This window comes from Ptychodera flava, chromosome 2 (assembly GCF_041260155.1).
Source record: "Ptychodera flava strain L36383 chromosome 2, AS_Pfla_20210202, whole genome shotgun sequence".
Lineage (NCBI taxonomy): Eukaryota > Metazoa > Hemichordata > Enteropneusta > Ptychoderidae > Ptychodera > Ptychodera flava.
The window spans coordinates 13,069,670-13,088,735 of NC_091929.1; the positions used below are offsets into that span (position 1 = coordinate 13,069,670).

The 19,066-nt window shown below is 36.0% G+C and overlaps 2 long non-coding RNA genes across 3 annotated transcripts; both read right to left on the reverse strand.

The window, feature by feature from the left end:
• Positions 1-5,180: 5,180 nt before the first annotated feature.
• LOC139114919 (uncharacterized) lies at positions 5,181-8,492 on the reverse strand. The gene is made up of 5 exons (XR_011547997.1): positions 8,339-8,492; positions 8,012-8,091; positions 7,536-7,622; positions 6,326-6,456; positions 5,181-5,373 (listed from the first exon to the last, which is right to left on the reverse strand). It is a non-coding gene; the product is annotated as an uncharacterized lncRNA (long non-coding RNA).
• A 5,082-nt stretch (positions 8,493-13,574) lies between these two features.
• On the reverse strand, positions 13,575-17,016 carry LOC139114927 (uncharacterized). 2 transcript variants are annotated; one of them, XR_011548002.1, is made up of 5 exons: positions 16,874-17,016; positions 16,547-16,626; positions 16,074-16,160; positions 14,666-14,796; positions 13,575-13,757 (listed from the first exon to the last, which is right to left on the reverse strand). It is a non-coding gene; the product is annotated as an uncharacterized lncRNA (long non-coding RNA). The 2 variants fall into 2 exon arrangements; XR_011548001.1 differs by having other exon boundaries at positions 13,575-13,761; positions 16,874-17,015.
• Positions 17,017-19,066: the final 2,050 nt, after the last annotated feature.

The following is a 19,066-nucleotide window of genomic DNA, read 5'->3' on the forward strand; positions in this document are numbered from 1 at the left end:
CTTTCACCTTCAATTTCTGTTGACAATCTTTGTTACTTGGCAAAGCTCGAGCAAGCTCTTCGAAAATTATAGTTGACTTGCCTCAGAATTTGCCACTAATCCTTCTGGTTGAGAAAAATGTTCTTCTTTCACAAGATTTGTTAAACGCATATAAAATGACATCGAATTCGGATACTTTCAAAAGTCAGGTATAAACCACCATTTTAGGTCAGATTCCTCGCTTAGACACCTGATCATATCTGTTGAGCTGATAAAAAACCGGAAATCATACATAGCGATGCACCGTTTATTGATAATCGGAAGCATTCAGCGTAGGGAAAACGTGATTACTTGTCACGTATAAAGTCGAGCCCTTATTTTATAGAAACATCTCTTCGCTAATTTAATGTTTTGAGTCTGATGGACATGAATGATAATACTGTTCAAGTTGATAAATAGTGTAGTTCATACATGCATTAAGCATATCGGACACGCAAGACTTTTTTATGTACGTATGGCGCAGCCAACGACAGAATGGAGCAAATGAACAAAAAGGAGTTTACAAAAGCGAACCCATGCGCAATGCCGCTAAGTCTGCAGCAAAAAAACTTTCCAGAACGTGTAAATAGATTTACTGGATTACCATTATTTTGTTTCTCTGATCTACCAAATAAGATAAAAAACTGATACTTTATTATTTGCTTCATTTTTTTTACTTCCTGCTCTTGCCTTTTCCATAAGGCAATAGCTGAAAATGTCTCAAAACACTGGTAGAATTTTATTAATACTAAGATCACATTTCTCAGATTAATACGCAAAGTATGTATGCATTAACTTCGAAAAGACGCTTCAACATGGAAACAATGCCCATGAATTGATTCCAAACCTGAAATCAAAACTGTGAATAGAGCCGTTGACAGTCATTTCCAACAATTATTATAGCTTCTGTCATTATATAAGTGCTCCAAAACTTATGTAATTATATGTAACATTAGTTCAAAAAATGCCAATGCATAAAATTATGTATGTAGAACTGATCACTCTGTCTCACAGATGCAGAAAGACATCCAATTTATGATCTTGAAATTTGAAACACTGGCAATTACATCCGCCTAAACATTAGACTAATGACAGTTGACAAGTTGTTACTAATAATTGTAATACACTTGTAATGCGCCAAATTTCTAACAGAGATCGAGGTGCAACTGAGCACACTGTATCAGAGGAAATGTTGAAACACTGGAGACTGGATGAACTAATACGGTTAAAGAATTGTTTAAAGAGGAAAGTCTTAAGGGACCGGCGGCAGGAAAGCACACAGTTTGAGTGGCGATAGTTACTACAGCCTGAAGAACCCTTAGGAATTAACATGACAAGATTAATCATGTTATCTCACAAAATCATAGTTATTGTTCATATACTGGATAAAGAGGCGCAATTCTGCATAACAATCCTCGTTTTTCTGGCCGACTAATTCTGATACTGTTGTTCATATGCTTTGACGAGCGGATAATGTGTCTGAAAACGGAAAAGAATCATTTTACATTAAGAAGTCTCCCCGGTATGGCAGCCAGATTTTACCTTTTGAAAGAGTGCAATCCATTCGGACAGTTGAGTCGAAGTCTTCTGAGGCGAGAGATCTACGCATGTACTGTGAGCAGATCAATGTTTATCCCTGTTAACGAAATGGTATACCAGTGACAGACTACTTCAAACAGAGCAGTAGAAAAACTTTTTATTTGAGCGTAGTGAGTTTTGACGGACCCTTTAGAAAGGGGGTTAGTCCTATTGAAAGCTGTACAGGTATATACCGCCCCAATAGGCCACATTTTGTCACAAATAAATTGGTCGATTTTATCGAACTAAAAATCAGAATGTGTCAAACATAGGAAATGCCGCTACTCTTTTTGAAAATATTGAGATAAATTAATGTGCTCGGCTACCGTGACGCATCGCTTGTGAAATGGTGGCTTCTCTCTCGGCCTTGCCCAACGGTGCTTAAAGATCAGAACGTTGCCCTTGATTCCTTCGACACATTATGACCGACAGTATTGCTCTGTTATCGCAAGGTGTCGACATACGACGCTGCCAAAGAACTAAATAACTCCTTGGTATATGTCACATCACATTTTAGAAAGTAAAAACAAATGGGAATTCATATTGGCCATGTGCAAAACTTCGTAGAGTTAAAACGCGCCTAACGGACCTACATTTGGACTTTCAGCCCTTTGCAATTCGTCTGTACTTCACCACTTGCTGGGTTCATTTTGAAGCAGAGGGAGTAACAATTTTCGCCCGCTTAATTTATGGTTTAATTTTTCTCCATGGAGTTAGCACAGTATGGCGGCCATTTTGAATTTCTTGTGTCGATAAATATTGGGTTGTTTGTTTCTCTAGTACCAAATTTTGTACGTCGACCCCTGATTTCATTCTTGATTTCAAATGCAAATGGATTACATTTTTCTTACTGAAAGTTTGAGCAAACGTCCACGTCTTTGAATTTCAAGGTTCAAACTACAATAAGAGCAGAGTAAGCTTTTATACTTATTTTTGGTTCCAATAACCAGATTAACCGACTGCGTGAAAAAACACTTACTAAATAATTGCTTACATTGGTAAAATGATCAATGTTGACATCAACACCACAAACATGTGCTGATGAATGCAGCCTTTTGAATTCTACTTCGATAATAAACTGCTCTCCACAAAGAGAACCTTTTAATATGTAACGACATGTCGAGAACTGTATGATGAACATCGTTGAACTGTCCAACCGTCTGATTTTGTATATATTGTACTGTACTTATCATAGGTTCGCTTTGTTTAGCACCAACCTTTACTGTTTACAATGGAAAATAGCATTGCTTTGGTCATAAAACGTTTAAAAGTGACGTTTATGTCTTCTGTGGGCTTTTTGGTCATATTCAAAATTCCTGGCTATATCATTATGAGAACGGGAGAGAATTCACAGTAAAGTGGATTAACCGTTGTCATTACTCCAAAGTGCGCAAAACTATTTTTGTGATTGTATGTTAAACAGTAACAGCGCAATGAATATATATTTTTTGCGGTCAGTTTTATCCTTACACGGATCGTCGTTCGTTGTTTAACTAAATGTTTAATGTATTACTCTATCGGGGCACTGTGTTGAAACACCAATCTTTCTTAATATTTCATTGCAGTCGGGGATGTGATTGAGTAGATTGCATGATTGAGTTATGTGTCTATCGTGGTTAAAACAAGGCTTACAGTTTTGATAACGTTATGAAAATCGAGATCATCCACTGACGACAATTTTTTGGTTAAGTACAATCATTGAGTAAAAAGAAAATCGTTCAAAGGGCTAGCGAAAATGTTTTCGAGCTATTTTTCGCAAAATGATTGCCCCTATTGTTCCGATATAAGGCGAGAAAATTACTTCACTTGACGTAACATCAATAAAACAAATGATGCCCATGCACTATTCACACACATTGAAAAGAGCATTATCTTTCACAAAAACAGAATAATTTTGGAGTATATCTCTGGTATGCAAGCTATTGAATTAATGTATCATGGATAGGTATAACAACAACGCTTTTAATGCGTCGTTTGTTCCTGGGATTTTCAAACAGATATTCATAGAGTATAAACGAATAAATATTACATATTTTCAGAGAGCTATACTATTCTGTGAGTGCCATATACTTTCTATCAAATTTAGCTCATACTGTACTGAATACGTCTACCTTCCATTGAGGTCTTGCAGACACGGTGACCTCTTGAAGCACTGGATGCTTCAAGCGCTCTTTATATTCCAAAGGAATGACATTTAAAGGGCAGGACGCCCCATTGTAACAATTCACTAAGGGAAACATACATTAAAAATTCTGGACAAGCGTGGCTATTGTTTACATTGAACTTTGGATTTCGTAAAACTTGGAATTCTGAGGAACATTGTGTATCGTTACAGAGGTATTCCTTCTTTATTTGATAGGAAAAAATGATTACGCTTTGACGGTCACGTTGGCATAACTTTGTTTAAATCATGACTTCATTGAGTTAATTACGAAACATTGACAAGCTAAAGGTGTGAATAATTTGTGAAGAACAGTACGGGTATATATTCAATTTTAGATAAGTAATCTTCTGGGTATTTCAGATATTCCCAAGTGAACACGATAGGAACTAATTTCAGACAATTGGATCTTTATATTTTTCAAATTTCTCAAAAGTTTTAGGTGCCCTATAGCTGAATGTTGCGATATTACAAATTACTCATAAAAACAAGTGTGCAAAAGCAGACGAGCTTACATTAGTAGATTAAATCGACGTTACGTTCCAATCGTGTTGTTACTTATGAAGATCTATTTCATTAAATTATGCCTCAAGTTTATGATTCCTTTTTTTTAGTCATATTCATTTTCTTAATTGAAACAACAGACTCTCTCTCTCTCTCTCTCTCTCTCTCTCTCTCTCTCTCTCTCTCTCTCTCTCTCTCTCTCTCTCTCTCTCTCTCTCTCTCCACAAAACACTCTGACATACAACCCGATATAGATGGACAAGAAAGTAGCAATAGTGTGAATCATAGGCAATGCGTCTTTACGTTGCCTCTTTCCAATAAGTGATCGTGAAACTGACTGAAGTCTGCAAAATCCAATACTTTCAAGATCATTGGAGTACATCAACAAAAGCCAGGTAAAAATTACTTCAGACTGAAAAACCACGCGAAAAGAGAAAAAAATCTGTCACTTTTTTGTATCCTAACAGTACATTGGACCATCCCTGTCCAGCACGCGACTAGACACTTCCTAAACGCATTTGCAGTGCTTTTGTCTCTCATTTAGTCTCAGAATAACCTCATTTGTTTACGTTTTGAATATTCTATAACTGTCTTCATGCATATGTTCGAGAATAGCGGACCACTGGAAAGCAACTGTACATTTCGATAGTACTATTTGCTCCAAATTCCTGCCTTAAGTCGAATATGTCGGCAGGTGGTTGTCAATTATTTGCGTAGCACTGAAACCATGCATTGAGGTTCAAGAAGGGAGTTCTTACAATAATCGGAAGTAACCCCTTGGAATTACTCAGATAGTCAACCGGCCATCAAGGGTGGTGTAAGGTATTTAAAAGAGTCATCGCAGATGAGTATAAAGGTATCTGATGCTACATAGCACAAGGGGGTGGGGATACAAACCACTATAGAGGGACTTATGACCTTCGTTGACATACAGCAACTTTATTAACATATTAAAAAACACCAACGCCAGCATAAAACCAGTATATATCAGTAATTGAGTCATACGGTATCATTGCTTAATATCATTCATAAGCGAGGAGAAAAGGAGAAGACTGCATACAAGAGCTGCATTAACAGCTTTTCGCCATTTTCTCGCAAAACAGCCAATCCGTCTGAAAGGAAAAACAATATAATCAAATTTACATAAGCGTTTACATGTCATAACGTGTTTTTATTCATATGGAAATAGATAAGTTATATTGCTTTCTTCTATTGAGAGTGAACCCTTTTACATAAGCCTAATTATAAGCACTACCAACACTTGAGTGTAAATGCAATCTATTTTTTTTCCTGAACGTATTTGATAAATGTACATTGTGTTTTACGCTGAAAGTGTTTATTTAATTAAGTGTCATGTACAATATTTACTCGCAAGACTCTTGAGCACGATCTACAAAAGCCTTAGAGCTCACAAGCTTGACGCAAAAGCAAAAGAAAATGTATCTCGTCTTTCTAGTAATGCAAAAGTAAAATGGTACAAAGCACGCAAGGTATAGATGCGTTTTATGACGTCGCCCAGGTTGAATCTTTAATGTCGTTATGCTGATAATGTTGTTTGGTGGGGGAGGGGGGGTAAGAGCTGTTAAACAATAGTCTAACCTACATTCATTGTGATAGATAGCATTTATGAAGTTAGGTGTACCGAGTACTCGATTAGGTTTATTAGATTTTGTCCAGGTAATTTTGCCATGCAATGGATAGAAGCAGTATTAGCATCTAATTGACAAGCACATAACGAAGCCTAGTATTGAATGAGGTCACATTAAAGGCCTGCGTTGGTATCAGATTGTCCAATAAGTAAATTTACCCACCAAATTACAATTTGGATGCAACACAAAAGGCTATCACACCTCCATGATAATCATCGTACAGACCAGAACGAAGGTGATCCCAGGGATCGCAAAAAGTGCCTTTAACCTTGGCCAGTTTATCGCATTCTAATCTTATATCCCATTTACACACCTTTCGTTGCAACACAGCTTTGGTGCCGAAAATTTTACATGACCTTACCCTCTATTTTGAGAATCACTGACTTCATTAAATGAACTAAAATTAAAGCTGTACCTGTTTGATTTTTCTAGTTACTTGCATATAACCGCTGTTCATTAGCAATTTTCGTCGATTAATTGTTGAATGCCAATATCAACATTAACAGACACCTTACAGATAAGGCTTCGAGTGCATGTCTGGACGACCTGAAACCAAACAATCAAAGAGAAACGTGGTGAATGATGGTTGCGATTGTTTTTAGCATTATCTGCGCATGCGTAACCCGTTCGTCTTCGAATCACGGGCGAACTGATACTAGTACAGGCGTCATTTCCGCAATACGTTTAAGTTATGTCATGACAATTCTCAAAAGAGAAAAGTGCATCAAATTGATAACCATAAAAAAGAGCTTGTTATAGGTGGAGTACTGAAGTTATTTCAAACATGTTGTCTGTACTGTTTGCAATGTAAACATTACAACGCAAGAATACATGCTCCCTGCGGTCAGATTGCCGAATTTTAGACCAAAACGAAAATGTCACCGCAAATAGTGGAAATTATTAATACAAAAGCTGAAACAAAAAACAAAACTTATCTTCGGGCAACAACTGTACATAAAACCAACTTCCAACATTATACACATTTAATATTTTAGCCATTGAGTATTACCCGATTCATTGATTTGTGAAAATATCTTCTGACTAATAAAAATCACACCATACTAATGTTTGATAGATCACCGGGACCAATTGTTAAACTTGTAGAGAAATTTGCATTCATATTGTGTAACGTTTATGACAATTTACAACATAAAAACAAAAAATAAAACGTTTGCGACCCAAATGTTCGTCTTTGTACTAATTTCAGCCGCGTAGTATTCTTGATGGTCAACCGTATACCGCGGTTTGCAGTAATCCGTAGCAAAATATTAGAGCATCTTTAACAATGTACACTGGCCACAATGCTTGATATACGTTCAGTATATTGACGTATATTGACGTACATGGAACACAATTATATTAATTGCATACGTATCGTATATCTTTGTATATGGAACATTCAAATACGTTGCAGATCATGAGTATACGTAACGCAGATCTTTGCACACCAAGTGTTCTCTGTAGTTTTGCATTTTATTAGTATACGTACGTGTATACTTAACGTATTTGACAACAGTATGTGTGTATATGTTGTTGTCTATCAAACTTTTTGCCCAGTGGTAACCCTTGCAATGCATTTTAACTTAATTTCCAACGTAAAGCGTGTTATAAAATGGCTTTCTTACCTTGTAACCTTCGCAATTTCCCTGGTTTAAGAATGTATCGGCATTAGCTTGTTTGCATAGGATAGCAATCTGCACGCTGTTTGCACACTGTAAAGTAAAGCAGATATGTATTTGATGTATGACAATTGCCAACCCTTATGAAAAAAGGATCAATCAGAGCCACTTGTTTTTAAATGAACAAAAAAACACTGACAACTCAACCGTGCATTTTTACAACCATATACTTTGCAAAAATCAGTTGCGGTAACGAAAAAACAAACAATATATGCATTTTTGTATAAATTATTCAAATATGGAAATAGATAATATCTCATAGACGTCAGATATGAAACGCCAGAAGTGAACTGTACATTTTAATGTCTGTTGTTCTAATACAGAAATAATGCCTGTCACATGAGTTCCAAGGATAACATAAATAGAAATGAGTACCATGCAAATACAATGCACAAAGTTAAAGGAGTGTTTTCTCCACTCACCAAGGGTTTATCGGCTGTTGACAAGGCCGTCAAAGTAAGGAAAACCATCAAAACTATCAGCAGAGCTTTTGTCATTTTGACTGAAAAAGAAAATATCAGTCAGGCACTTACAATATATTTTACCGCTCAGAATAGTACACAGCGTTAATACTTGTCTACAGACATTTTTGCTGCAATGTATACCCCGATATTAAATAGGTGACAGCAACCGTTGATTTTGTCAACTATTTAGACTACTTGAGATAGTCGACGTGAACAGATAACTATCAAGTGAAATTTCCTTTCTTCATCCTTTTACCGAGCTGCTCATTGCTAAAACGGATTTACCTTTCTGTAAGGTCTTGCGACGATCTTGACTTGCTGCGACTTTGAATACCTTCAGTAATTCGGCATGAAATGAAAAGTACTTGTATTATTCGGGGATTTATACTTGTCTAATTACCGGAAGCACATTGCCATGTCATTCCGCGAAACATAATAATCAAATTAGAACAAAGCAAAAGAAAATAAATCATACTTATCCCAACGATAATTGCTTTGTTCAACATTCATAAATACCTTTCGTGGTCAGACAAAGAAAAAAATATTAACCTTTGTTAACTTTAACAAATTGGCATCAAATGAAAAATCCTTGTATTATTCGGGGATTTAAACAGTACAATTACCGCAAGCACATTACCATAACATTCCGCGACATATAATAATCAAATTAACACAAAGCAAGAAACATCGATTGTTGCTTTGTTCAACATTCATAAATACCTTTCATTCAGACAAAGAAAGAATATGTATTTAAAACCTTTATATGTAAATAACCAACGGAACATCCAGTGACTGACGTCTTTCACAAAAAACAAAAAGCTCGCTCACTGATATGAAACTGAATTCTCGACGGCCTAGACATATCATGACTGACAAATTATCCACACATGTTCCGCACTGTGAACTCAATAGTAGATTTACCATGAATCTCCTGGCTAATTATTGATTTGAGGAGATTTCCTTTGTCTATTTCTGCGTGGTCAATGGAGGATTATGTCCAGTAAAGACTCAAACCTTAAATGAAGGCAAAAAATTGGAATAAAAACAAACAAACTTGACAGACAAAGGCTTAGCAACTGATGGGCATGTCTCATACGCTGTTAGATTTTGGCACTTATCAAAAAAGAAATATTGTAACCGTACCATAAACAAGCACATGAATCATTAGTGTACGCCCAATACCCGGCTTAGACTTATTCGAAAGCACTGTATGATCTTTTCATGATTTGAGACAAGCGATAATTGTTTGGTGTTTATGGTGTTTGTGGGTATACATGTCGAATTTCAGCCATGTAAACACAATTCCTCATACATACATACATACATACATACATACATACATACATACATACATACATACATACATACATACATACATACATACATACATACATACATACATACATACATACATACATACATACATACAGACAGACAGACATACAGACATACATGGAAACATAGCTGTTAAATTTGGAGTACACATTTTCCAACAGTGTATAGGAATTCCTGCTGGTATTAACTCCGCTCCCTTGCTTGCTAATTTATTTCTGTACTCATACGAAGTAGAATTTTTCCAGAACTGAATCAAACAGAAAAAGGTCTCTCTATCTAGACTTTAAACCTAACATTTAGATACATAGACGATATTATTCCAATGAGTAATTCCAACTTCAGTGACTATCTCGCTATGATTTCTTCTCCAGAATTGGACTGCATAAGCGGCCTCTTATGCTTCGTATCTGGATATTTTCCTTGAATTTGACTTTAATGGTCACCTTTCTTTTAGGCTATATGACAAGAGAGGTGATTTTAACTTAGGTATCATCATTTTCCCACACCTCATCAGTAATATTCCACTCACACCAACTTATGGGGTATAAATTTCCCAGCTTATTGGATATGCAAGAGCATGCAGTTCATATTGTTATTTTGTAGAGAGACAGCCATCTGCCTTGAAAACTGTTAAACCAAGATTACACCACAGAAAGACTTGTGTCTACATTAAAACGTCTTTTTGGCAGGTGTCACAAGCTGTTAGTGATAGATAAATACAGTATCTCTCTTCGACAAATGATCGCTGATGGCGTCCGTGACATTAGGCCTTGTAATTTGTGAGCACTACCTATTTGACTTACAGATTTATATATGGCGGCGTTAGTAATTTAAATAGCTGTATCTTTTGAAAATCTATTTTTTTACATAAAGCCTTAATTATACGATTTCTTTTGTTTTTTATTCATATACATGTCTTTAATTGAAACAATAGACTCTCACTCTCTTTCTCTGTCTCTGTCTCTGTCTTTCGTTCTGTCTGTCTGTCTCTATGCCCATGTCTCTCTCTCTCTCTCTCTCTCTCTCTCTCTCTCTCTCTCTTCTCTCTCTCTCTCTCTCTCTCTCTCTCTCTCTCTCTCTCTCTCTCTCTCTCTCTCCGGAAGCTATAAAACCTCTCAGTGCTTGGACATAAAACCTCACAATGCTTGGACATACAACTCAGATAGAATAGGCAAGAAAGTAGCAATAGTGTGAATCATAGGCAATGCGTCTTTACGTTGCCTCTTTCCAATAAGTGATCGTGAAACTGACTGAAGTCTGCATAAACCAGTGCTGTCAAGATCATTGGAGTATATCAACAAAAGCTAGATAAGAATTACTTCAGACTGAAAAAACCACGCGACTAGACAGGAAAGTAATCTGTCATATTTTGGTATCCCAACAGTAGATTGGACCATTCCAGCACAGGTCAGAACGACACTTTCTAACCGCATTTGCAGTGCTTTTGTCTCTCATTTATTCTCAAAATAACGTCATTTGTTTAGGTTTTGAATATTCCATAACTGTCTTCATACATATATATTCGAGAATAGCGGACCACTCGAAAGAACCTATACATTTCAATAGGACTATGTTCGAGATGAACAGATACCTATTAAGTGAAATTTACATTTTTGATCCTTTTTACCATGCTGCTCATTGCTAAAACGGATTAACCTTTCTGTAAGGTCTTGCGACGATCTTGACTTGCTGCGACTTTTAATACGGTCAGTAAATTGGCATGAAATGAAAAATATTGGTATTATTCAGGGATTTAAACGGTCCGATTACCGGAAGCACATTACCATAATATTCCGCGACACATAATAATCAAATTAACACACAGCAAGAAACATCGATAGTTGCTTTGTTCAACATTCATAAATACCTTTCATTCAGACAAAGAAAGAATAATATATTTAAAACCTTTATATGTAAATAACCAACGGAACATCCAGTGACTAACGTCTTTCACAAAAAACAAAAAGCTCGCTCATTGATATGAAACTTAATTCTCGACGGCCTAGACATATCATGACTGACAAATTATCCACACATGTTCCGCACTGTGAACACAATAGTAGATTTACCATGAATCTTCTGGCTAATTATTGATTCGAGGAGATTCCCTTTGTCTATTTCTGCGTGGTCAATGGAGGATTATGTCCAGTAAAGACTCAAACCTTAAAACGAAGGCAAAACATTTGAATAAAAAACAAACAAACTTGACACACAAACCCTTAGCAACTCATGGGCATGTCTCATACATTGTTAGATCTTGGCACTTATCGAAAAAGAAATATTGTATGAATCATTAGCGTACGCCCAATACCCAACTTAGACTTATTCGAAAAGCACTGTATGATCTTTTTATGATTTGAGACAAGCGATTATTATTTGGTGTTTATGGTGTTTGTGCGTACACATGTCGAATTTCAGCCATGTAAACACAATTCCTCATACATACATACATACATACATACATACATACATACATACATACATACATACATACATACATACATACATACATACATACATACATACATACATGCATGCATGCCTGCCTGCCTGCCTGCCTGCCTGCCTGCCTGCCTCTGTGTGTACAAATCATGATGAATTACGGGAAATCTTCAGTACTGTGCGCTCCCTTGCTTGCTAATATATTTTTGTAAGCTTAATTATCATATTCCCTCTACATCATGTCATGGGTTTTCAACGAGGAATAAAAACAAGATTAATTTTAAATCCCGTACAAGACGTAAAGAATTAAGTACAGTGGATTACAGCATGAGATTGCACCATAGTTCATGAATTCCTGTTGTGATTGTGATTGTTATTATCTATCAGTTTATGATTGTGATTGTTATTATCTATCAGTTTATTGGGTAAACATTTCCGAGGATATTCGATATGCATGATCATGTAGTTCTTACGGTTATTTTGTAGAGAGACATAGCCATCTCTCTTGAAAACTGTTAAACCAAGGTTGCACCAGAGCAAGACTTGTCTCTATATTAAAATGCTTTTTTGGCAGGTATCACAAGCTGGTAGATAAATACAGTATCTCTCTTCGACAAATGATCGCTGATGGCGTCAGTGACATTGGACCTTGTAATTGACGACAACTACCTATTTGACTTACAGATTGATATATGGCGGAATTAGTAATGTCAATATCTGTAACTTATGAGAATCTATTTTATTAAATAAATCCTCAATTTTACGATTTCTTTTGTTTTTTATTCATCTGTCTCTTTCTCTCTCTCTCTCATATCACAACACTTTGACATACGACTCAGATATGGCAACAAAGTAGCGATGGTGTGAATCATAGGCAATGCGTCTTTACGTTGCGTCTTTCCAATAAGTGATCGTGAAACGGACTTAATTCTGCATAATCCAATGTTTTCAAAATCATTAAGTATATCAACAAAAGCCAGGTAAGAATTACTTCAGACTGAAAAACCACGCGACTAGACAGAAAAAAATTCTGTCACTTTTTTGTATCCGAACATTACATTGGACCACCCAAGCACAGGTCTGACACTTCCTAACCGCATTTGCGATGCTTTTGTCGCTCATTTAGTCTCAGAATAACCTCATTTGTTTACGTTTTGAATATTCCATAACCGTATTCATACATATGTTCGAGAATGGCGAAGTTTGGGTTCTGGTTCTTTCGGACATCGGTATTTCACTGATGTAATGGCCTCCAGTGATCGTCCACTGCCGGGTGGAAGCCAGCTTATGACAAAGTATAGGCATGGGGGCGAGTACGAACACATACCTACCTATCTCATGCGCATTGTCACAAGTATAGTCTCATAAAAATGACAAAAAACTTTAGTAACTAAATCTCGACAGTGCAGTATGCGTTCGCCCGTTTTCACGTTTGTATCGATTGAATATTTTTTATTTGAGGATTTTGTTGCATTGTATATATAGTAGTTGATCCGGTGTACACAGCAAATGTTTGATCATTAGCACCATATGCGTAGCACTGAAACTATGCATTGATGTTCAACAAGGGAGTTCTTACAATAATCGGAAGTAACCCCTTGGAATTGCTCAGATAGTCAACCGGCAATCAAGGGGTAGTTTTATGTATTTAAGAGAGTCCTCGCAGATAAGTATGAAAGGTATCTGATGCTACACCGTACGAGGGGTGGGAATGATACAAACCACTATAGGTAGACTTATGACCTTCGTTAACATAAAAGCAACTTTATTAACATATAAGAAACACCAACACCAGCATATAAAAACCAGTACATTGAGTCATATGCTATCATTGCTTAATACCATTCATAAACAAGGAGAAAAGGAGAAGACTGCATACAAAAGCTTCATTAACAGCTTGTTGCCATTTTCTCGCAAAACAGCCAATCTGTCTGAAACAAACAGAATGTAAAGATATATAAGTCACTACATGTTTTCTTTCATATGGAAATAGATATAGGTATATTGTTATCTTCTTTTGAAAGTGGACCCTATTACATAAGCCTAATAATGACTACATAACTTTTTTTCGCTGAACGTATTCAATAAATATACATCGTGTTTTACGCTGACTATATTTATTTAATTAAGTGTCGTGTGCAATGTTGACTCGCAAGAATTTTTACAAAACAAAAGCATTAAGAGCTCACAAGGTTGACGCAAATTCAAGAGAAAACATCTCTTGTCTCTCTTAATGCAAGAGTAAGATGGTACAAAGCATACAAGGAACAGACGCGGTTTTATTACGTCCTCCAGGTTGAATATCTTGAATGTCGTTATGCTGATAACGCTGTTTGGTTGGAGGTATAAGAGCTGTTAAACAATAGTCTAACCTACATGCATTGTATCAGATAGCATTTATGATGTTAGGTTCGCCGATGTACTCGATTAGGCTTATTAGCTTTTGTCCAGGTAATTTTTCGATGCAATTGATTGAAGCAGTACTAGCCTGTAATTGGCAAGCACATAACGAAGTCTAGTATTGAATGAGGTCGCATTAAAGGCCTGCGTTGGTATCGGGTTGTCCAATAAGTAAATTTACCCACCAAATTACAATTTGAATGCAAAACAAAAGGCTATCACACCTCCATAATCCTCGTACAGACCAGAACAAAGGTGATCCCAGGGATCGCAAAAAGTGCCTTTGACCTTGGCCAGTTTATAGCATTCTAATCGTATATCCCATTTACACACCTTTCATTGCAACACAGCTTTGGTGCCGAAACTTTTACATGACCTTACCTTCTATTTTGAGAATCACTGACTTCATTAAATGAACTAAAATTAAAGCTGTACCTGTTTGATTTTTCTAGTTACTTGCATATAACCGCTGTTCATGAGCATTTTTCGTTGATTAATTGTTGAATGCCAATATCAACATTAACAGACACCTTACAGATAAGGCTTCGAGTGCATGTCTGGACGACCTGAAACCAAACAATCAAAGAGAAACGTGGTAAATGATGGTTGCGATTGTTTTTAGCATTATCTGCGCATGCGTAACCCGTTTGTCTTCGAATCACGGGCGAACTGGTACTAGTATAGGTATTGCCGCAATACGTTTAAAGGTATACAGTCACCAGCAATCTAAATATGTACATATATGCCCATATATGGTCAAAGGGACGTTCTTTCGTATTCAAAATGCCCATGTGAGGGCGGTGTTTTTAAAAAGCGGCCACCCGCTTAAAATCTGTGATTGGTTAGATTTTCTCTCTCCATGGTAACTGTGGCACAATTGGAACAGGTGACAGTATACCTTTAAGTTATGTCATGACAATACTCAAAAGAGAAAAGTGCATCAAATTGATAACCATAAAAAAAGAGCTTGTTATAGGTGGAGTTAACAGAAGTACTGAAGTTATTTCAAGTAAGTTGTGTGTACTGTTTGCAATACATTACAACGCAAGAATACATGCTCCCTGCGGTCAGATTGCCGAATTTTAGACCAAAACGAAAATGTCACCGCAAATAGTGGAAATTATTAAAAACAAAAGTGAAACAAAAAACTTATCCTCGAGCAACAGCTGTACATAAAAACAACTTCCAACACTATACACTTTAATATTTTAGCCATTGAGTATTACCCGATTCATTGATTTGTGAAAATATCTTCTGACTAATAAAAATCACACCATACTAATGTTTGATAGATCACCGGGACCAATTGTTAAACTTGTAGAGAAATTTGCATTCATATTGTGTAACGTTTATGATAATTTACAACATAAAAACAAAAAATAAAACGTTTGTGACCCAAATGTTCGTCTTTGTACTAATTTCAGCCGCGTAGTATTCTTGATGGTCAACCGTATACCGCGGTTTGCAGTAATCCGTAGCAAAATATTAGAGCATCTTTAACAATGTACACTGGCCACAATGCTTGATATACGTTCAGTATATTGACGTATATTGACGTACATGGAACACAATTATATTAATTGCATACGTATCGTATATCTTTGTATATGGAACATTCAAATACGTTGCAGATCATGAGTATACGTAACGCAGATCTTTGCACACCAAGTGTTCTCTGTAGTTTTGCATTTTATTAGTATACGTACGTGTATACTTAACCTATTTGACAACAGTATGTGTGTATATGTTGTTGTCTATCAAACTTTTTGCCCAGTGGTAACCCTTGCAATGCATTATAAACTTAATTTCCACCGTAAATTGTTTTATAAAATGGCTTTCTTACCTTGTAACCTTCGCAATCTCCCTGGTTTAAGAATGTATCGGCATTAGCTTGTTTGCATAGGATAGCAATCTGCACGCTGTTTGCACACTGTAAAGTAAAGCAGATATGTATTTGATGTATGACAATTGCCAAACCTTATGAAAAAAGGGTCAATCAGAGCCACTTTTTTTAAATGAACAAAGAAACACTGACAACTCAACCGTGCATTTTACGACCACATACTTTTCAAAAACAGTTACGGTAACGAAAAAACAAACAATATATGCATTTTTTAATAAATTGTTCAAATATGGAAATAAAGAATATCTCCTAGACTTTAGACGTGAAACGCCAGAATTGAACTGTACATTTTAATGTCTGTTGTTCTAATACAGAAATAATGCCTGTCACATGAGTTCCAAGGATAACATAAATAGACATGTGTACCATGCAAATACAATAAACAAAGTTAAAGGAGTGTTTTCTCCACTTACCAAGGGTTTATCGGCTGTTGACAAGGCCGTCAAAGTAAGGAAAACCATCAAAACTATCAGCAGAGCTTTTGTCATTTTGACTGAAAAAGAAAATATCAGTCAGGCACTTATAATGTATTTTACCGCTCAGAATAATATACAGCGTAAATACTTGTCCACAGACATCTTTGCTGCAATGTACAACGCGATATAAAATACCTTACAACAAGCTTTGTTTTTGTCAACTAATTAGACTACTTGAGATAGTTGACGTGAACAGATAACTACTAAGTGACATTTACTTTCTTGATCCTTTTACCAAGCTGCTCATTTGTAAAATGGATTTACCTTTCTGTAAGGTCTTGCGACGATCTTGACTTGCCGGGGCTTTGAATACGTTCAGTAAATTGGCATGAAATGGAAAATTATTGTATTGTTCGGGGATTTAAACACGTCCAATTACCGCAATTGCACCACTATACCATTCCGCGGCACACAATAATCAAGTTAGAACATAGCAAGACAAAAATAAATCGTACTTATCCAAACGATAATTGCTTTGTCTAACATTCATCAATATAGTTTTCATTCAGATAAAAGAAAACAATATTCATTTGAAAGTTTTAGTTGTAAATGACTAACGTCATTCACAAAAATGAAGTTCGCGTATTGATATGAAACTGAAATTTCGACGGCCTATGCATATCATGACTGACAAATTGTCCACACATGTTCCACACTGTGAACACACTAGTAGATTTACCATGAATCTCCTGGCCAATCGTTGACGAGGAGAATTCGATTCCCTCGTCTATTTCTGTTTGGCCAACTGGTGATTATGTCCAGTGGAGACTCAAAAATTAAAAAGAAGCCAAAAAACGAATAAAAAAAGAATTAACTGACACACAATGGCTTAGCAACTGATGGGCATGTCTCATTACATTGTTAGATTTATGTACTTATCAAAAATGAAATGTTGTATTAAAGCGTACGATGAACAAGAACTTGAATCATTAGCGTACGCGCAATGCCAAACTAAGACTTATTAGAAAACCAGTAAAAGCGCTATGATCTTGTCATGATTTGAGACTAGCGATTATTGTTTGTTCTTCTGGTGTTTACTGTGGTTGGCGGTTCATATGTCGAGTTTAAATCATGAAAACAAAATTCCTCATACATACATACATGCATGTTGCGCATTGCATGCGTGCGTTTGTGTGCAAGTATGTACGTACATACGTACATATATACATACGTATGCATGTAGTACGTATGTGCATGCATGCATGCGTTCAAGCACTCACGCACGCACACACAAACACACATACATACATAAATACATACATACATACATACACACATACATGCACACATGCATGCATACATACATACATACATGCATGCATACATACATACATATATACATACATATATATGTAACCTTTGTATATATGTATATATATATATATATATATATATATATATATATATATATATATATATATATATGCAAGTCATTGCTTTCAGAAGTGCTCTCTATATAATATGATGAGCTGTTCTTGAAACTCTGAATTGTCTTATGTAATAGACATTTGATGACACAGTCACAGAAATACCAAACCTTTTGTTCAAACACTAAACCTTTTGTGTTGGCATATCAGACAGTGTGTTTTGTCTGGTATTCTGTGAGTGTCTGTGAGACTTGTTCACCGTAGCACGTGTATCATGTCATTCACCCCTGTCTTGTTCACGTGACATGCGCATAATCGTTGTGTGTGATTTGATTGAAAATGTTTCATGTTGGATGGCCATGTTTATAATGTCAAAGTTAAGACATGAGAGCCTGTATATTAAATGTGCTAACGGACGCCATATGACGTCACAGATGAATTAACGGTGTGACCATACGGGTACTTTTCTCCTTCCAGGGATTGTTGACGTCACGATAGCGTTGAGCACGGTAAATAAATTACTCAAAATTCTGTTTGATTTGTACCGATGAAGGTTACTTTTCCTATAACTTTTTCATTCTACATATAAACTATATTGTTAAGCATCTAAATAAGTATTTAAATATATCAAGTGAAGTACGTTTTGATATTTCAGTGAAAAAAATTAAATGGCCATTCGAGTTAAATAACCATGATGTAGAAGTTACATCTGCAGGCACTACAAATGCCATACTTTTGGGAAGCAAGTTATGACACAGCTGAATGAGTCATGTAATTTTCTTTTGTCACTGCCATTCAGAAAAAAACAATATCCTTTCCTTTCATAAAACAGTCTCTAGTCTCCCTATTTCCTTTACATTATCCCGTATGGTTTTGGACACAATCTGCAGAAAATGTTTCAAACTTGTGTTAATCTTCTCTCTCCATCAACATAATTTTCCAAAGCACTGAAAATGACAATTGAGCAGAACAATTTGCTTTTGAGTACGTTTTCACAATTTTTAAAACAGTTTCTACTGTATGAATCTGTTTACGCATTCGAAAATTAGGATTTTACAAAGGAATCTCCAATGGTCTTAACCATATTAAA